The sequence below is a fragment of the Ctenocephalides felis genome, unplaced genomic scaffold, assembly GCF_003426905.1.
Source record: "Ctenocephalides felis isolate EL2017-DRISC unplaced genomic scaffold, ASM342690v1 CF-g0.4_SCAFFOLD_01886, whole genome shotgun sequence".
NCBI classification, from domain to species: Eukaryota; Metazoa; Arthropoda; class Insecta; order Siphonaptera; family Pulicidae; genus Ctenocephalides; species Ctenocephalides felis.
Window position 1 is genome coordinate 49,706,018 of NW_020538040.1, and position 23,231 is coordinate 49,729,248.

The following is a 23,231-nucleotide window of genomic DNA, read 5'->3' on the forward strand; positions in this document are numbered from 1 at the left end:
TATCAAGTTGTCATCGCTCAAAGTATATAGACATATATTTCGAAGTCCTTGCATCACCTGCCCATAGATAATGATGGCTTTAAGACGGTAGAAAATGAAGTGGCATATATTTTATTGTTTCATTGATCGCTGACGGATCGGCGAGTTCGTCGAGACATTTGTCGTAGTTCTTGTATAATTTTCTCATTTTTATGCGGCTGCTTTTTGAATGAATCTCCGAGTCTGCTCCTTGTACATGGCTATTTGCATAAAAGCGATGAGCTACCGAATATGTTTCACGAGTTTGTTCAGCATCAAAATCGACTATTTAAGAATTATTGTCGTTTTGTATATTCATATTGTGATCTTTAGACTTTTTTTTATTTTGAATTCAAATGTTCTATTGTATGTATTACTATATATAGTTTGACTTTTACTTATCAGAATAAATTTTACCTAAAATAGATATTTCTCATATAAGATTATTAAAAAAAAAAAGTTTTCCGTAGTCAATTGCTTATTGGAGCAATTTCTACAATTTGTTGTTTTCTTATTTTTTTTATTATTATTATTCTTTTTTTCTTCATTTGTAATTCATTTTATTTATTTATTTATTATTATTTATTTAATTTTTTTTTATTTATTATTATTTTATTATTATTATGTGTCATTTAGCTATATAACTCATAGGGTTTGTAAAGAACTCTGATTGTTATATAATATGAAAATAAAAAAGATGACATATCTCAATTTTTTATAATTTATGATAATAATAATAATGTGGCGAGCATAGCTCACTTGGTAGCGTCTTTGATTCATACGACAGGGATTTTTGGATCGAATATGAAAAATATATGTAGTTATTTTGAAATTAAATAAAAATTGTATTGTTGAGTAGAATTTGAATAAAAATTAAGAAAAATAGGAATAACAGAGTTCGAATAGCTGAATTGTATTAGGAGCAAGAAGAGAATTATTGGAGAGCTGAAATTAAAAGAAGAATAAAGAAGAAAATGGAATGAAGATAGAAGTTGAATAGAATTAGAAATTTGAAAAAGAGCAAGAATTGGAGAAATTAAGAAGAACAAAAATAAGAATATATAATAGGATACATATATAGATTAAAAAAATTAAAATGAAAATAAGAATGTAAATAAAGATGTTGTAGGTGGCTAAATGCTCAGAGTAAGCGAGGCCAAATAAAAATTTTAAAAATTAAAAAAAATCTATTAACCAGCTCACTATAATTGACGAGAATACTCGCCATAGTGAAGTGACAGAATTGTGCATTGTCCAGTATACTCGTCATGGAGGAGTTGCAAAATTATGCGTATTGACAAGTATACTCGTCATGCGTATAAATCTTTGACCAATGGGTATTTAGATAGCAACTTTTCGAATTAAAAAAAATTATCATATCTCAAGAATCTTATAAAATATTTTGAGGCTTTGCAGATATAAAATAAATAGTTGTAAGTGGCATTTTACGACAAAACAAAAATTTACTTCGATTCTAACGACACAAAATTAGGCGCACAATTCAATGAGCGCGCAACAGTTTACTGGTTAAATATTGAAAGAATAGATTATCTGACTAAAATATTTTTATTTCTTTCATTTAACCTTATTCTGAAATCTGCTCATTTCAAAACATTAAGCAGGGACTGCTAACATATATATGACAAAATAACATTGATTACAAATTAGTAGAACACCCAGTGGCGTATCTACTAGAGATAAAATAAAAAACTGTAACTAGTAAAATTCAAGTCAGACTCAATACCATTAGAAATTGCATTTTTAATCCTTGAATTGTTCAATTAAATACAAAATTCAGAAAAACGGACGGAATATGTAATATTTTTTTCCGTAAAAATCATAATTTTTCTATATACGAGTGCTTGTCTCAAATTGTGCTTTTAGGTAATGCAATATAAAGGTTTATGTTGAGCTTCTTGAAAACAAAATTATTTTTTTTATTTTGTTACTAAATGCCGTTAAAATGGATTAATAAACCTATTTAAAAACATGCAAATGAATCTTGTGCGGATTGCTTAATATTGAACGTAACAAATAATCAATGAGAATAAAAAAGAGAACAGTGTTTCATTCATTTACTTAGAGACTATTAATTCACATATAAAAAGGTTAACACATAAAACACAATTTATATAGGAACATTTCATTAAACATGATTTAAATACGTCAACCCATATCAAGATAAAATTTCATTTATTTTTTCCAATTAAATTATTCCAAGTGAATACCAAATAAATGCTTCGTAATTAAATAATTACTCAACATATGGCGAAGTAATTTCTAAAATTGGTTGAGTAAACAAGATGTGACTAATTACAAATAATTTATTAATAGACAAATCGTTAATTAAACGATTCGTATTGATAGAAAACCGATACTAAATTTATTCAACCGTGAAATATCAAATGATACTTCCACAGAGTCGGTATTATTAGATATAATACAATATTGATTTTGTTTTTCATGTGTTTATTCAATATTTGGACAAATATACATATATTGAGAGCAGGATCATAATTTTGAAAATTGATATTTTTGAAACATAAAAGCAACTATAATCTTTTATAAGGCCATCAATTATTGACGTTTTTATCCGATCGGTTTTTTTATGTGTTGTGTGTATTTAACCCACATTAATCCATTTCATTATACATTGTTAGTTGAGCAACATTACATTTGCAAACAATTTTGTATATTTTTTAATAAATATGAGTACATATATACAAATTGCACATTGACTGGCGTCTCTATGGTATAATCAATAAGCATAATTGTTTTATTAACTATTAAATAATTAATTAACGATAAAGAACTATCATCATTTTTGTTGTTCTAACATTTGGTTTAAATTTTGAAAACCAGTGATACTTATAATATTCGCTTATGGGAGGGTAGCAGTCATTATATTACTGCGTTAATATTTTTTTGTGGAATAAAATGTAAAATTGATTTTACATATTCCGCTGTATTTGAATTACATGAAATTTTAATTTTTGCGCAATTTAAAATTGCTAATGAGTTGTATTTTTGAATGTTCTATCATAAATTATTCAAATATATGCTTTTGCTAATACCATTATATCTACTTCTGTAGCAGTCATTCGAGCAGATATAGGTATATATATATATATGTATGTGTATATATATATAATGGGTAGTACTGCCCTAGGGCAGGTTCGCGAGCTAGGTTAAACTTCAACTCGACTCAGGGAAGAATAGTGTGAAAGATTTCCCATTGCATGCGTTTCAAAAATAGTAATATATGCGCTCAGAATTTAAGTTGTTATAAATATATAACATCCATTGTTTGAGATTAATACCTGCATCATGTATTTTAAAACGAGCACACAATTCAAACATAAATTTACAATTTTCTTTAGACACCAAATACAACGTCTCATGAGCTGTTGGTATAAATACCGCTCAAATAGAAACTCAACGGTTGACCTATCTCTATTAGATATATTTTGTTATTAATTTTTTTGTAATAATGATGGTATTTTTATTTGATGCAGCAATGTAAAATAAGTGCTGTTTTGACTTGGAAAGATATTTTCATCTGCATATTTAAATGAAGCATGATATCCCTATTGCTTGATATCAAGCTGTCCGAGATGGGCATTGAACATGAAACCTTGTACAGCAAAGCCAAAGCTCGGAGCCAAGGGGAATAAATAATATTGAAAGAAAAATTAGCTATACATTGTATTAAGGTATGCATTTGGAATTTTAGCATTTAATTGTTGGTCGTGCTTCTGTAAAAACCAACACAAAACAATTGTAATACAAATATGCTTCTTGAAAATTTTGGGCATGATTTTTTTTTGGTTATCAATATCATGTTAATATATAAATTTAGTGCCCTATTTGGTGTGTGCTTCGATATGCCCGCCCTTCAGAATTTTCATACTTGTATTTCAGGTTAGATACCAAGTAGTAGTGACATTGTTGAAAATGGCCCTTAGCCGGCATTGCTGCTTCCATAAATAATTCAGCACTATTATATAAATTGTAATATTGAAATTCATCACATAGAGATGTGGCAAGTGCTCGGGTTGCCATCAATAAAACCGACGTAGTTAGTAAAGTCAAATGATAACAGCTCATAAGACTTATAAATTCTGTGTTCTGATTGCTATTTATATAATAAGAATGCAAAAAATGTTTTGAGCTGTATTTAGTTAAGACCAAATAGCTGATAAGTATAAACTAAAGCGTTGCCAGTAATAAATTCGTGAAAGTCTGAAGCGTGTAACTTACATTTTGTTCATTTCCGTTGTACCACATATTGCCACGCCATTTGGCCTTAACGCTTTACGCTTGTTTGATATATTTACACGCATAATAATTCATAAAAGGAATCGACGATCTTTTTTATTGCGATAAATAAACATGAGTATCTATACATACAAAACAAAACCACCACGGCATACGTAAAGCGCATCGACAGCCATCGATATGTTGTATCATCTATTCAAACTTCATAGTCAAAAATGAATCAGCTAATTTTCTGTATTAAACGTATATTAAGGTATAAGATGTAACAATTATATAAATTAAACGTACTTTATACTGGACGCTAATTGTAAGTTTTATCTAATTTTATAACGCTATTTGAAAAAAAATCTTTTGCAAGTGATGAATTTTCCTAGTTCAACACATACATTGCATTTGGATATCTTTAGAAATAGTTGGTTGTATGACAAGATTTTTTTCCTTAAGACTTATTTATATGCGTCATTAAAAATAACTTTTCACATTGTCTCGATAGTATTTTCAAATATTGATGTGACTCATTATTTCAAACGTTAATAAATTTTTATAATAAAACCATCTTACGTAGGTCTATAATATTTTAGGATGCTCGTAAAGAGCATGAAATTTATCATCATACAAGTCAAGAGAACACTTTTGCACTCTTCTGCTAATTGTAAAGAAACGGCTCGATTGTTCCACTAATAAAACTAGTCAAATCGAGTCCATATCAACATTTATCAAATGGCATTTGAATTTTTGAAATCCATACAGTCGTTTTTGATAAAATGTTGACGAATGTTTGAAATGTTATATTATCCCAATTTTGTTGTCAAACGATTTATGATGACATAAAACGTCGAGTAAACTTACAATTTTTGAGGAAGTTAAAAATGATGAAAATGACTCAAAACGCAAGTGCATAAGATTCTTTTTGAGCCTAATTATTTGTTATGTAATTGCTCATATATAACATTTTAATTTTTCCGTACCTATAATTCCCGAATGTGCTTTTGCACAATGTTAAGAATGTAAGTGTATTTATTATATGTGTTTTTTAATTATTTCATAGGTATAATAATAGATTATTTCATTGATTTTTTTCCTTTCGATATTTAGTTTTTATACTGTAGAAACAAGCTACTGATACTTGGGTACATTCAAATATAGATCAATTGATGAAATAAAAATGAATAATTAGGGACTTCCGTCTTTTCTGTTGTTTTTTCGGCTGTAAAAGCCCTGAAATTCTCAATATAATTTTTCATATGCAGTCTCTCTACATGGAATGTTATAAATTTTCACGTTTTATCATATTGCTCCTTTTTTACCTTTAGAGTAATTACTTTAACTAATTATCAACATGAAAGAAAAATACTAAATTACCAACAATAACTGTATATTTATCTGCACTTGAACAAATATTTGAAATTGCCTTAACATTTATAATTTATTGGGTAGTACACTATTATTATTGTGATTTAGTTATTGTGATTTCTGTGACATCATTTAATTTTACGAATATTGCTCTCAATCGACAAATATATCTATTAACCTATAGATGTAGAAATAGGTAACCTATTTTTGTTCTTACTCTTCTTTACAAACAAATCACAATAATTACTGAATGTTTTTATTATGTGAAACATGTAGTTATTAAAACTATAGATATAAAAATTATCCAATTTATTATAATTTAAATATGTTTAAATATTTTCTAATTCGACATATGATTCGATTGTATTTGCTGAAATTCATTGAAGCCATATCGTAATTCGTTCAATATTTGTCGACGATTTTATCGCTTGTTAAGTCATTAAATGCGAAATGATCCATTCGAAATAAAAACGTTATATTAAACTTGATTTATCAATTCAATTATTTGCTTGATTGTTTATAATGAAATCGCTATCGGCTATTCGTGGTCTTGTTCGAGCTTTCGCCAGATCATAAATTATTCGCAAAAACAAGCTTCATATAAATCAATTTATTATGATATATGCATACATACACTTACATATAACGTATATATATATTGATATATATATATATATATATATATATATATATATATGTAAATTTATATTTATATATAAATTGATTATGAAGACGTGATATCAGTTTTCTCGTGTAATGTTAGTTGTCGATAATTTTCATTTGATATTTTAATATGAAACTCAAATACGGTTACAAACTGATATTAATTGATTTGAAGATTTTGCATTTTTATGTTTAATAATGAAATAGAAGATTATTTGGAAAATTATAATCTCAAAAATGATCGTGCAAATGTAATATAGTGTACTGCATATAAATACTATTAATATGTTGAGTACCTTCTGAAGATATTACTACTGTTTTAAATTAATTAATATTATTTCATTAAAATTCAATAAAATGCTAGCGTATATTAGCAAAATGTTTTTTTTAATGTGAATAGTTTCACAAAAATAAAAGGAATATTACAGATGTGTTTTTTGCTACATTATAGATATTTAGTTAAATTTTTTAAGTCAATTTTAAGTCAATTTATTCTATAATCTACAAAATTGATGCTTCATTATTAAAATACCTTTTAACCAAACTTTAAGTCATCTTTGCTTTTTACATTGTTATTGAGTTCGTTATAAAAAATATATATTTTTTATGATACTATTACGATAAGTCATGTCTCGACTTGCGAAAGAAATTAATAAAGTATGTCTGGTGCATAGCTCTGTACGGATCAGAGACATGGTCTCCAAGAAAGGTCGACGAGAATTACCTGGAGAGTTTTGAAATATAGTGCTGGAGTCGAATGAAGAAGAGTTTTGAGAAGAGTGGACAAAGTAAGGATCAGTAGAGTTCTTTCCCGATCCTGAAAAAAAGAAAACAGGGTTGGATCTATTCTGCAAATAGAACCCTACACCATGTAGTCGAAGGTAAAATAGGAGAATTGGAGGAAGAAGAATGCAGATGGTTGATGACTTACTCGAGACGAAAGAATATAGAGACCTGAAAGTCGATGCACAGGACAAGGAAACATGGAAATATAAAAAGAAAAATGCATAAAAGAGTATATATATATATATATATATATATATATATATATATAAAAAGAGGAAATAGTGTTGAAGAATAATCATGGGAATAATAAACAAAGGAGAGAGAAAAAAATTACTAATATGTAATGCTTTCACACTATGGACCTGCCTTCAGGCAGACTACTACTATTATTATTACTATTACCATGGTTTATTTGTTGTATTAACAGTTTTTGAATATGTTTAGTTCACAGACTTGGGTAGTAAAGCATTTTATGTATATATCTGCACATTTGGGTATAAAATACTAATAACAGATATTCATATATTAATCAAATTAATATGTGCTAATTTAATCAAATTTATTATGAATAAATATTTATCTGATTAAATTATTTACGATGTCCGACGATCGATGAAATCAGTTTATAGTGTGTACAAACACGCCATATATGATTTAATAAACTATAATATAATTTATATATACATATCAATATGTATATTTTATTTAAATAGTATGTTTTAATTTAATTCATTTAAATTACTTTAAAACATCAGCGTCGAGGTGATTTTTCTTGTGGCGTGTAGAAGTTCTGTTTAGGTGTTAAAATAATGAGCATCAACATTTGTTGGTTCGTAAATAAAATGTATTTCCGAAAGAAAAAAGTCTTGCCCTAGGTTACTTCTTCCGCTCAAAATAAAACTGATGCAACGAGCAATTTATTTCATGTGTATTTTCATCTCGACTAGTTAAGGGGAGAATAGATGGTATCATTGGGGCGATCATTGTGGAATCGAACTAGTAAAGCGGACTATTTTTCCTTGTCATGAAATGCAACTGTCTATATAAATATAGTTCGGAAATAAATTGATTAGGTAGAAAATTTTATTTGGTAGCCTGACAAACAAAATATGTTGAATTCAATACTGTAATAATGCGCAAAACATCGCGAAGCAATTTGAAATAATCTTAATAGAACTTAAAAAAGCAATGCTAGGCTTTGTTTAATATATGGTGCATCAAAAGTCGATCATACTCCACCACACCTAATGAAGCGGATTTACTTTTTCAATGTTTCTTACAATTAGGTAATAAAAGCATAATTCATCATATTTTTAATTTTATAAATTTGTAATAATTAGTCCGTTTTCTATAAAACTACTAAAATGTAAATGCATATTTTATAAATATTTCACGCGATTTCTATTTAAAGTTTCCAAATGAGAAATTTATGTTAATGCCAAAAAATTGTATTTGCCAATGTTGCGTGTTCTTCAGGTCATTCTGAATCGTTTTACACCAAAATTTGATAAAGTATATAAGCGTGCGTGCATGTGAGCCAAAATTTGTTGTTTTCTAAATAAGGTTTGCTTCAAAAATTTAGAAGCTGTTTGATGAAACTCGAAACTTTGTTAATTCTTCTTGATTAAGTCAATTATAATCGATAATTATCATCTATACATTTTGGGCCTTTTTATCTTTTGGCAAAGTTAAGCACTTACACCTAATTTGATTATAATTTGAAAAATAGTTGTTTATATAAATAACAATTCATAGTACTTTATTGTTGTAGATGCGTTACCTAATAGTACCTAGTTTAATGTACAAATAGAAAAAGATGATTTATATTATACGATAAACAGTGTTTAAAAAATCAATATGTTCAAATGTTCCATGGTGTAATGGTTAAGCTCACGGATTATTTGATTAAGTATGTATGCGTGGGTCGTGAGCTCGTACCCCACTTTGGTCAACCTGACATCGTGCTGTAGCGATGTCTATTTTTATTTGGAAATATAGATCAAAAATATGTTTCTAATTGAAAATAGCGTATTTCGGGTACAGCAGTGTAAAATGGCAATGAAAAATCTTTTATACTATTTTTTCCTGAATCGAGGTAGAGTTCAACTCGGCTCACGGACTTGCCCTAGGGCAGTATTACACATTATTATTATTAAGTTCTAATGGCTGCGAATTGTGTTAAAGGTCGTGATTGAGATATCAGGGCAACTTTGTGCCATTATATTAGAACTGATTTCTGTGTTTTAAAGTATACCAATTTTTTATATTATTTAATAAACAAAAATAATTGAAGTAAATTGTAAATATATTTTATTAATAAAGTTGAAACATAATTTGATTAAGAGAAAAATGCAGCTTCCAAGTTTGTCTTGGATCAATTGGTTACTTTGTGTTTGTCGAAGAAATGTTCTTTAAAAAGTTACCACTGACAGTTTTAGTATTACTTGCAAATTATATACTTCGAATTTTTGCTCTATGAATATGTTATATATTTTTTGAAAAATAATTATCATATCCAGTGTTCCGGTACCTTTAAAAAAATAAAAATGTTCTAAAATATTTACTTTATAATTTTTACTTCATATTATGCCATCCCAGATTTCATTCATACATTTCAATATCAAAATTAAACACTCTTGTATGCATGTACGTGCGCTGCACTATATGGTTTTCTCTGGTTTTAATTTTTATTAAAATCTCGCAGTATCAGTCTTGCAGAGCAAACACCAGCATTACACAGTGTAATATATTATTTTTCGCCAGTCTCCATACCTTCATCGTTTAATACGTTCGAAATCGAATTGGAAGATTTCTGTTTGCATCCATTAAACGATCATGAAAAGCAAGCGTTACAAATCTCGAATGATGCTATATCTCTTATTCAATTCCGTCTGCCAGCATCCAGGAATTCATCAGTCACACATCGCGCGCCGTAAGTCGCGTTACATCCACTGAAAATAGAAGTCTATAAATCTGTATTTTTTTATTGTTTCTCTTGCTTTAAACGCTTTGGACTTCCGATACTATATTCTGATATACATATCACAATTATGTTAATAATTCATAAAATAACTAATTGTAAGTAGCATTTTGCTTTACGGAAAGTTGCAAATCATGATATCTCAATAATAGATCTTACATCTCAATAGCAAGTTTTAAATGGTGAAGGTAAAATAGTTTGAAGTTGCTACGGTCCATTATTCCAAACATAAATAATTTTTTATTTATAAACCATTTCTTGTAGGCTGTATTTGCGTATTAAGTCTCTACTTCGATTATCTCAGGCCGTTAGGTAATTTACCCTTTTTAGCTGTGGACTGTATGAAACACTGATTTTATACGGCTACTTTCACATATTTTCAATGATATCTTGTCCAAATGATGCGCTACGGATTTGAAATTTGGTATATCGGATTTTCTCGAAAATACCTATAAAATGGTATCAATCAAAATTATTTGAATACCAGACTGGGGCCAATTATGTATGATAACACGCTTAAACCCTTTGTGTATTTGTTGCAAGTTCTTATTACACTAATGATTTGATAACTAATTTATAATTGAAGAAGATATATTTATTGAGTATTTATTACATATTTTAGTTTTAGAAGATCTTACGTTTTAAAAGTAATTCCGATCCAAATCTGCTATCTCCTCTACAGAGTAGCAACCATCCGGTATAAAAGCTCAATGCCATGAAGATTGCCGCCTTCATGGCCAATATAATAGAATGAAAATACGTCCGAACATAGGCCTATAATATTTCAGAATGTTGGTTAAGAACACACACTATAATATGTAGCGAAATCTCAATAAATTCGTCAAAAGTTTTCTTCAACAGCGAACCGGCTCGATAGATCTTCACCAAAAACTAGTTAGCATGATTTCCAACTGTAATCTTTCGAACGGTTTTCAATTTCAATTCAGGAGTTTTTGCCGAAACATAGTAATGAAAGATAAATTAGTAATAAAAATTGTTTTTTATTTAAAACATCACACCTAGAATAAATAAATATTATTTTAAATAATATGCAATTAAAGCAAAAATAAATCTTTGATTCTTTCGTTAAAAAGGTGTAATTTGCATCTGCATCTTCAACTAAAATATTAGAATAATTTGCAAAGATCATTTTAACCCTTTCTACTCGGATGCCGCAAAATTCGTATAAATCTCAGAATTCGCGAGTGGAAAGTGTTAATAGAGCCAATATTTTCAAGAAAATCAAATTGAAACAACATTAATGAATTTCTAGAAAATTAACATCTATATCTATGAAGCATATATTATTGATTATTGTACTTTATAGTATTTTTGCATGAATTTCCAAAAAAAATTACATTGCGTTTGCAAAAAACTAACGAAGATTTGGGGTTGGTAATTGAATGCTGAATTAAAAATTATTAGAGCAGTATGACCAATGATTCATGTTTGTTTACCAGGAGAAATTGAGAAAAGTATGATGTGAAATAGAAATAGCAGTTTGGTTTTTAAATTGTTTATTTAAAAGTAGCTTTAAAATTACAACTAGTAAAGTTAAGGACCGCGTGCACATTCTTATACAAAATTTTATGGAGTGTCAAGATAACTTGAAGAAGGTAAAAATTGAATAGGGAAATTTAGTCTAAACAAGAACTTTATTGATAAATCTAAATTGTACTACATCAGCAATTACTTATAGAAATACACTATGATAATATTTATGGGAGCAAAGTATATAGAAATTAATATCAAATTTATTGCTGTCATTGACAATTTTATTCAAATTTTTATTAATATTTTAATTAAAAATGTTTTTTGTGTGAACATATATCATGGACTATTCAAATATCAAAAACCAACAATTTGTTCAATATTATATGCAGAAATTGTGTGAAGTTGATTGAAATTAATTTTTGTTTCAAAGGAAGTTTATTATCTTACAAAGAAAGTAAAATTCTTTCACTAGAAGCGATCAACTCAACATCACTTAGGAACCGCAAATGAAGAATTTCCTATCATTGAAGTCATTGTCGAAATGCACGGCATTCTGAGTTATTGAAGATTTGATTCAGGTGTGCAATATGTACAACATATTACATGCAATATTTGCATTCTCCAGACATCGTATATCGAGCCTGTGTAGTGATTTGTTCGCGCCTCTCATCTATTCTTGTACAGGCGAAGGAATCCTAACTATAGACATAGGCAGGCACGTTATGATGAAGGGCCAATACTCTTCAACCGGCAACTGGATTCTGGGAAGACAGATTGTGTTATGTGTCTGTGCATTTATACTGAGCTGTATAAATATGTGCGCATCGCATCTCACAATTCAGATGAGGCATCTACAGGATATGTGTATATAGTATGCAAACAGATAAACGAGCATTATAATGCTGAATGCACAACATATTATATAAAAGATTAACCACTCCAAGGACTTTAGTCATACAGTTAATGATTTGAACAAAATTCCTACAATTAGCAATGTTTTAATAAATGTTCTGTTTATTTGCATAATTCATACTATTACTTGCTTATTTTGTCTTTTCACTTTTATCATAGGCTTGATCGGACCTTAAAGGTTCACCACCAATATCTCAAAAACAAGTAAAGTTAAAAATTTGTCAACAATGATATTTGAAAGCAAAGGGAAAAAGATGTATAACCTGCCATCGCCCAGATTTTTACGACGTTGCTCTCGGGAGACAATGATAATGTTTGAAAATCCATAATCATTTTTTTTTATTCGTAGTTAGTTTTTTGCATGTGGGCACTGTTGTTTAGTTCACCGGACCTAAATGTACTTTTTATGTATACGCTATTTAGTTGCTGTATATGATGTATCGTTAATTTTAAGATAGATTCAACTATTTAGATTCAAGTTATTTCAATATAACCTCTATAAAAGCTTAAACGTGAGTGGGGTAAAAAGGACCAACTGAACATTTACCTTGGCATAATAAAAAATAGTAAATTAAAAAGTAAATTAAGTTAAAAAAAGTAATTTTACAAGAGATAAATTACAAAAAATAGTTGTTCAAACTCTGGTAATGAATATTCGTGGCAAAATACCAGATGAAGCTTATATACTGTGTTATTTCTGTAAAAACGTACCCATGAAATTGACGTTTTGCATTCATTGAATAATGTAGCTATTATTTTGTAAAATCCATTAAAAATTAAAAATTGGACCTGTTTGCTCCCCAGACTGTCTCATTTTATCATGCCTAGTGGTAAGAAGGACCAGAATCAATTTGAAAAAAAACAGCAATAACCGCATTTATACATTGATGCTTAGCTAGGAGTTTTATTGGACATAGTCAGATTGCTGTTTGTTTGATGTGTAATCTATTTGATTTGGTTTGGTTTTCACAATATAATTGCTCAAAGTCAAATTGGACCTTTGTGCACCGCCCTACGCTACTATATAAATATGTGCATCGCCCATTTTGCTACATATTTTAAATATTTCAACATTTTTTGTATGAACTATTAATTAACGTAAGTTCTTCAAATAACTTCAGCAACTACATAGCAGTAATTAAATTTTAACTTTAAGATTAATTGAAATTGGCTTGGCCAAACATAAAATTCTTCCAGTTTGAAGCAAAAAATACTATGAAAACGGAGACATGCGCTATTAAATATATGTATATAGGAACAAAATTTCATTGAACCAAGTTTCAAATTAATCATCAAAATTTATTTGTATCAATATTATTTATTAGTTTTTAGTTTTTAACTAACAAAATTGATGTCACGTTATACATAATATTTGTAGTATGATTGTAAAATAAGACTGATTTTTGATAATTCGGAAAAAAGGTAGACATTTTATTTTCATATCCGTTTGTAGTGCAATCTGTACATGCTGTGCATGCTGTACAATCAATCAGATATTTTGCTAAAATTTAGGAGGCTAGAACCAGGGTAATTCATATTTGTTTGATGGGTAAATGCGAAGAAACATGGTATCTTCAGCGTCTCATGTGTCATGACCATTGAGGATGAGGACATATACAACCACGTCAATCAGTTTTTTTCCTGCGTAGACTAAAAATTGTATGAACGTTCGATTGGAACCTTTTGGAACTACTTCCAGAAACTAAAGAACTCGGACCAGACAAGTTAATATATAATATGTTGTAGTTGTAGGTATATATGTGTATGTGTATTTATTATGCATATGCTGAACCCTTCGTCTAGCTCATATTATGATTCAATGTTAGATCGTGTGTAATATAGAGATGCATTTACGATGGACACGATTCGAAGTGCGCTGTGGTCGGGTCGTTGATTGCGAAACACCATGTAAGAAGTAGCATAGATGAAGAATCATCAACGTTTAAAACTATTTAGACGAATATCATAAAACATATCGACAGATACGACTTGCGGAACTTGGGCTGTTATAGACACATAAAAACGATTTATTGAAACACATTAACTTGCTTTAGATATATCAATGCGCCTATGCTATAATGAATCGTTTCTTTTTAATTCAATTACAAATTCCTAAAACCTGTGCGAGAGTGACAGTAATCTGGTTGCAACATACAAAATTTATATCTAAAATAAATTGAATAAATATTAACTTCCTAACAATGATGCGATTCTTCTATACTTCCATTACGTAGTTGTCTTGTAACTCTACACTCTGCATCACACGAAGAGCTTTCCAAGTACTTGGTATTTCACCAAGCCTGGCCACCAAATTAAAGTGAGAGTGATATCAGAAATTTACAAAAATGTCGCATTTCAAATCAATAGACATTATAAAGCTGAAAGTTGTGCATCTCGTTTTGTTATGTTAGACGAAAACCATTCTGTTCGACATATTAGATGCAATAATCATGAATTACTGAACATGAAACTTGGATTCATAGTTATGCAAAAATATACACAAAAGAGTGGATTGCAAAAGGAAAACAAATTACGAAAAAGCAAAAACTGTCAAACAAGTAATCATGCCTGTTATTTAGAATAATAATATCATTATCATAACAAATTGTGTCTAAAACAATACGGGAGTATACTATGTACTATTAGTTCATTACTCGATTTGGTGAAGAAAAATTGCTTGCTTTAATAGGTACCGTCTTGCACTTCAGCGGTTTTAGCAGGCAAAATCACGGGCATATTTCTGAATTAATCACGGGTTTTATCCGCTTACCCATTCACCAAGTAGATATATCTAACTACTAAAAACTTCTTGATCCTTTATCTACATTTGTAAAATGAAGAATTTTGTGAGATAAAGATTATTTTTCCACCAAGTACTTGTAAAGCTCTTTGTGTGATGCAGAGTGTAGAGTCACAAGACCACTACGTAATGGAAGTATAGAAGAATCGTATCATTGTTAGGTGGTTGATATTTATTCAATTTAGCCATTTTGCACCATTTGACAATAAACTTAAAGAATATTATCTTCCGCAGTTTTCCACATGTTGATCTTCTCTAAAGCTTCACTCTAATAAATGATGGCGCAGAATCCTCATATACAGAGTACAGATTATCTATAATTTTCCAAGGAGTATCGTTTATTAGTAATAAATTTGATATATAAGCTCGCGATATTTAACTCATAGAAAATTGTCAAAGTTTTTTAGGTACGTTAACTAGTATGTAGTTGACGATTGTGTGACTTTTGTTCTGAAACTTTTAAGGAAATCCTCATACATATCTGAAATGCATAGTTTGAACTTCAATGTTTTATATTTTGTTAAGTCAAGCTCACTTAACAGATTTTGTGTCATAATTTTATAAAATTTGTTTGAGTCTGTAACTAGATCTATTTTTATATTTTTATATTTTTATATGCTTGGTCACAATATTTTTGACGCACAAGTTTCATATACACAATGATATAAATTGAAATGTCTGGTCCTGCGAAATTCCCGGACTTTGACTTAATCCCTCTCAAACTTTAAAGACTTTGTTTGCATAGTGTAGTAAATGCGTTACTACATCCCAAACTAGATCTTTTGTCTGAGTATGTCGGACTCAATACCGCTTCATGGGGGAGGATCTAGAATACTATGATTCTTTCTCTCAATTATACTTTCCTTCTAATTAGTGCCATTTGTTCTTCATCTTTCCGAAGATTCCAAGTATGTAGTGTATATATTCATATAATTGTAATATGGTGTCTGTTTTAGTTTTAGTGTTGAAATATGAATAAAAACGCTTCTTTTTTAAAAAGTCGTAAAAATCTTGAATATCTAAAAGTACAATATACGAATAAAGATAACAACATCAATTCCCCGCAAACGATATTATTCAACCCTGACTTTATCAATTACCTAGGATCGCTGCTGGGTCGTTTTCGCGAGATCAGCGCGAAGATGCCAATGAATCTCATATGCAGATCAAAATCGCACGCTCTTCTACGTACATATCGCCGAAGAAATCTTGATTCTCCATTTAAGTGTACAACTTTTCGTTCGGATCAAACAGCATGTGAGTGGAATGATTTATTGGTGTGCTTGGCATCGTAATAAATGATTATCGAGGAAAGTAAATTAAATACCTCGCATATGTGCCCGTACTTACCGCTTGTTCGGCAGCCGCGTTACATGCATATTACCTTCGCGTGTGCTAGCCCTGTGGTAATGTTAACATTTTAGATCGACAGCTGGTAGGAAGACATCTCTCTGTCAATATGACTTAAAATATATCGTGAGCTGTCTGAGCTATTACATAGACACATGCTAATTTCTTGTTTACAAAGCTGTATCTCTATATTGATTTATCTATACTGTGCTACGTAGAAATATTATTTTAATTGACATATTTGCATACTGTTTAAAATCATATAGTATTTTTTTTAATTATTTTTTTACAATTAAAGTTGTTATATCTTGTAAATAAATATGTAAATAATGTGTAAGTTGCACTTTTCTTGAAGGCAAGTAGCATAAATTTTCTGTATGTGTGTATGATTGACTTAAACAAATTAAAATTAAGCTACATTTATTATTCCACATTTTAAAGATTGTTTATAATTAAGCCACATATCTATGCCCATAATATTTCTAAATATTTGTCAGGACCCAGAACTCTAACGTCATAGAATCAAGTATCTTATCAAAATCATTAAAATAAAGTGAAAAACTATTTTACGCAATTTCTAACTTTATTTTCCATTAGTTTCAAAATTTTCAAAACTCGTTCAGGATTTTAGGCGAGAACGTGGACAAATAGCTCCTATCTAGTAATTATGGAGAAAGTGCTTGGTCGAAAATTAACGCAACGAGTTTATCAAATTTTTGAGATAGTGCAGTCATTCTCGAGAAATTATGAACAAAAATCATTTTTGCTCACGTGTGTAAACACACATATTTGCACCAATTTGTGGTTTAAATGATTGAGAATTATTTGAAACGTTATTAAACCATATAATTAGCAAATTTTCTAGCAAGAACATAAACTTTTACAATGTTAATTAAGTTTATTATCTGTCTGTCAATTTTTAAAAAAATGTGCTACTTTTATTATTATTTTATTCCAAGTTGTAGAAGTTTGAAAGTTGAAAATTTTAAGTCGATAATTTTAAGAAACTTTGATGTAACAATAGTATTTATTTTTAGCACTAGTAATAGACTTGAGATCTAATGTTTCAATTCTATCCATTCTAACTTAAGTTTGTTAGCAATTTACCCTCTTACGATGGCATCTAGTTTATTTGCAAAATTTTTTAGCGATATTTGTGCCTACTAAGATGCTAGAGCGCTGTATAAAACCGAGTGATTTTTATTTTCTTCTTTTAGTTCAGAATAATTGATTTTTTTAACACTGTTTTATTTAGCAATCAGAAATACATAAGAGTTTCTATAAGCTAAATTAACAATAATTGAGAGCGATGTCTAAGAAGAACTCCAATGAGATCTTCTTAGTTTAACAATAAGAAAGATAGTGATATATTGAAGCTAATCTAAGACTAAATCTAAAGGCCATTGACGTTTTAATCTTCTTACGCCAAATGGTTGGATAATGTCGCCTATTGATGGGTTTGAATGTGATTCCAGTTTGCGTTTGTATTTTTCCCTAAATTCTTTGAACGTTAATTGCACCGTTTTCATGTTAAGATCACTGTGAATGGTTTTATTTGTAACGTACCACGGAGAATTAAGTATTGTACGTAAAATTTTTGACTGAGATCTCTGCGTTATAGCTATATTTGATTTGTCAATTTGAGCACATCCCGAGATCTCAATTCCATAGGTCCAGATTGGTTTAATGATTGATTTATATAGCAGCAACTTATTTTCAACAAAGAGCTTAGACTTTTTACGTAGTAGCCAATCAAATTATTTCATTTTGATCATTTGCTTCTTTTTTGTTTTTATGTGGCTTTTCCAAGTAAGTCTGCTGTCTATATGGAGAACAAGATATTTCACTATATTCTGTTTCGGAATCTGGACGTTATTTAAATAAATTAGAGGACACGCATTGTATTTGTATTATATTCATTAAAATGAATACAATTATTTATGATTTGTCATTCGAAACAATTTAAATCTTCCAGATTGATTGAATAATTGAAATTTGAATATTTCAAACTTACGACATCTTTCTCAACATATCAATGGATATTCTAATGTTTGGATTGTAGGCTTGTAATTTAATTACTCTACGCGTTGTAGTATTAATAAAACAAAATGCCAAGCAACAAAATGTTGTTCATAACAAAAATAGCAAAAACCTATTTATAATTAAGATATTTAAACATAAGTCGCTCGGAATAACTTATTTTATTTTTACTTTTACCTATAGCTTGCAGGAATCGTATGCAACATCTTTTATCAAAACCAGATTTGTTCGCAAAGGAGGCGTTCTTACGGCAATGCGATTTCTGATTGATGCTACTTGCGAGATAATTATTACTTATATATGCGTAGAGAACTATCTCAGTGGCTATTTAATTATATCAATGATAAATTAAGCCCGCGGCGTGATTAATATTTTCTAAAGGAGCACTTTTGCTCTTTTGCATGCACCCATCACCGGTAACTTGGCAATTAAATTTTCATTTTTTAATCTAGAAACTCATACAGGTATTAGATATGGCGAATTGCGATTACTTATCTTATTCGACGATAAAATACTTACTATATGCATGTCTTTTATCGAAAACGCTCAGGAAATAATTAATTATTGATACATTTATACCAGAAAAAGAGATAAAAGTATAATTTTGGTATTAGAAATAGGAATGTTAAATTATCTATATAAATCTATATATACATTCGACATTCTTTATATTAATTTATAGGGTTGCAGTGGTCAATTACAATATTATACTTTAGACGCAAAAATTCCATAGATTAGTAGTATTATTTACTAATATAATAATATAAAATTCTAATTGCTTGCAATTGGTTGTTCTGATATTTAGTATATTACTATGTTATTAGGTTTTAATTAGTTGTTTCCTTTTCTCAAAAACTGTTTTCCTATTTTTTGCACATTTTGCCCCGTACCTTCGCACCGACTGGACCTACCTTTGCCAAGAATTAATTATTACAAATTGATCAATACAAATTGAATCAGTCGCTATTTGAATAATTCTAATCGATTGATCCGTGCTGCCGAAATCGTCGACCATAAATATGTTTTCGCACATACATACGCACACACACACATTAATACATAATTTTTTTCTAAGGTATGCCAAAATGTTCTAAAGATTTTAAAACCTAAAGATATGCAACAATTTTTATTTTTGTTTTTTTTTGTTTGCTATTACTGTAACTTACATTTCGGGAAGTTAAAATAAAACTGATCAAGTTGCAAAATTTTTAAATTGAGCATGTTTTATGTTTTATTTAGAATTTTCAAGTTTTGGCCTTTATTTTTAATCAAAGGTTCTACATGCTTAACTGAATCAGTAAATAATAGCTACTGATTTTATAATTTTATTTCTTAACTTTAATTCTACTGAATTTTAATGTATTTTGTATTTGCATTTTAAAATTGAAATTGTATATTTTTATATACTATGTAAAGCAAAAATTTTAACTGAAGTATGACTTGATGGCATTTTCACAATAGATTTTTTTGTGCTCCTGTGTAAAAATATTATGCCAAATACATCATTAAATGCATTCTTCAAGGATAAAATAGCCAATTTATAATATTTTTGATTATAAGTGGCCAACCTATATAAATTGTTATTAAAAGAATATCATTTCGGAACCCAATTCTAATGGATGAAATATGTTTGTACACATAATGTGCTTACATATCTGTATGTATATGAAAAGTTGAACCAATGGATTGAATAACAACTAGTTTTTGCGAGGCAAAAGCTTTTAAATAATTGCGAAGCGAGCGCATACAATCGTATTATTGTCGCTCTCAATGTACTTGTGCGAAAATAGTTTAATCAAATGGATTTAAAACGCGACTTGTTTTTCGTGTTTCGATGCGGATATTTCATTGGATTTTTGTTCCATTTTATTGGGATCAACTATACCAGCGTTCGCCTCTTGAGCAAAAAGCTCTTGTTGCATTTGCTGAATTGAAAACAACGGAAGTTGTAGAATAAAATATCATGCCCTCTCTCGCAGCAAGATAATATATGTCTTTGGCGAACTTTTGTATCAGGAGGCAAAATAGAGTAAAATTCAACGCCAATATACTCCGAATGTACTCGTCTTCCGAATTTTGTTACAGGTTTGTTTTTATCGACTATTTTATTGTACTGTTTGAGAAATTGTAGAAAATCTGGCCAAGAGAGAAAATTGAGATGTCATGATAAATGAGGAATATGTTGTTTTTGCATTTGGCTTACCTACAGAAGACTCATTGTTGGGTTTAGTACTTATTGATTTATATCGACATGTTTTACCACTATAAGTTGGCGTTAAATTTTAACAATTAGCAGTTAACAATTGGGTAATAAATATTGCCTCGGCCAGATTCATGGTGCATTCTGGATAATTTAATTAGTAATTGGAAGACCAAGTGCAAAATTACAAAATGTGTAAATGTAGTAAAATATGCAATTTTTTTCTTTTCTCTTTATATCTTTCCACTTTTTCATTTTCAAAAAATTGCCTAATGATTTAGGTAACATTCAGAGACGACGTTTGATTTTAAAATCAGTTTATTTTCTACTCTTATCTTCTATTTAATAAAAAGCACTTTCAGGAACGATTAGCTCTAACCTCTAGGGTAGAGCAGGGCTTAAAGATTTTTGGGTGAAAGGTCCGCCATCATTATCTCAAAAACAAGTAATGTATATAATTTTTAACCATACTATTTTAATGTAGATGGCAAGAGATGTGTAACCAGCCATCACGCCATTTATTAAGACTTTGATATGAGAGTCTAAGAGTCAGTATCTGCACCAAAAGTTTTTTTTTGCCTTTGTTATCTTTTGGTTCAAGACGTAATAATACACTATGATAATTTATCTAATATTTTTTATTTCTAGATTAATCATTTTCTGTATATCTCAAGCAAAGAAAATTATACAAACGTTAGTCTATTCCTATTTCAATATAGGATAATTTTATATACTGTTTTCAACTTGTTTTAATATTGAAAGCAAAACAACATTGATTGACAAAACAACCCACTTTACTTCACTCACTATCATATGCATGATGTCTTACCAAACAAACAAATTTTTTTATGTACTTTGTCTTGCCAAACAAACAAAATTTTTTATGTACTTCATCATGTTGCTGTTTATATCCAGTTTGCTGCCGTAGTTCACAATTAGTATTTGTATCGCGGATAAACGAAGTAATGAAACGAAGTAGCGGGAAAACTCTCAATTATCAGATGCACGATTGTGCTAAGCGCATCGGTCGCACGTAATACCAGTGGGGTCTTCACCAGGGAACGTCTTTCTGACTCGGAATAACATTTCATCGGAATGCATTTGTATTTATTTGTTTTTAAATGACAAACTTTAAGATACTTACAAATATTTAGCTTGTTTCACCACATTTTTTTAAATGTTTTTCTTCTTAAAAGAATAAATTAGATTAATAAACTTCATATATGAAATCAGTATTTATCAATAATATGTTACAATGCAAAGTTGCTAAATAATGTAATTTTATATTAAAAAATATAAATATTTAGAACTTTGCCTTCAAATAATTTATTAAATTATTGCGTATTAAATTATTCATAGGGCTTGAGAAAAATTGCTGAAACTTTTCGTACCGATTATTGATTTTTTTGAAAAAGCATTAAAATTTTTCGAAAAATTTGAAAAAAAATATTGAGATTTTTGAAATTTTTGTAAAAAAGACTTGAAAAACGTATTTTCTTATATTTTAAAATTCCTGAAACTTTTGGACTTTTTTTCGTAGCAATCGTGCTGCATAGCTGTTTTAAAGACAAAATATCGAAGCGCGTAAGCTTTCCTATAGACATGTAAACAAAATTTGTACTCATTATTAAAATCTATATAAAGTTTCTGATAATTTTAAGTACATATGTCTAATGATCGTTTTTGACCGCCAAATGGCATTTTTTTAACTGGACACTTCTTTGTTTCTTTTAAACACTTCTTTGTTTCATTAATGCAAATAATATGCTCCGTTCTACCAAAACCTGAATTACCATTTTCAGAACTTTTTGCTTTATAACATCGAAACGGCTGCACTTGCCAAAGACTAATCAACATGTCTCTTCATCAATACAAATCGAATGTTTTTTGACTTATTGAAATCGGTTGATCTGCGTTCCCGAAATCGTCGACAAAAATTTGTATCTGCACATACACACCACACACACATATCAATTATCTCCAATGTATGCCAAAATGTTCAAAAACATTTCAAACGTAAGGATTTACAAAAAATATTATTTTCGATTTTTTTTCCGATTACTATACCTTACCCTACGGAAAGTTGAAAATTGTTCTCATGTTCTTAAGGAAGTTCTGATCGAAATTCTATAAGAAACATTTATTGACTGCAAGCAAAATACAAAATTATTCGATAACTAAAAAAACTGTTACAAAATAGGGGTTTGTGTTTAGGCTTGTATGTATTTGTTATTTACCAATTATAGAAATATTGAATACAAGAATTTGATCCAAAAACTATGGATATTAAGGGTCGCCTATACTTACCAGTCAGCCGTACTGAATGTGATTATAAATTTTTCATTAAATTTCATAAA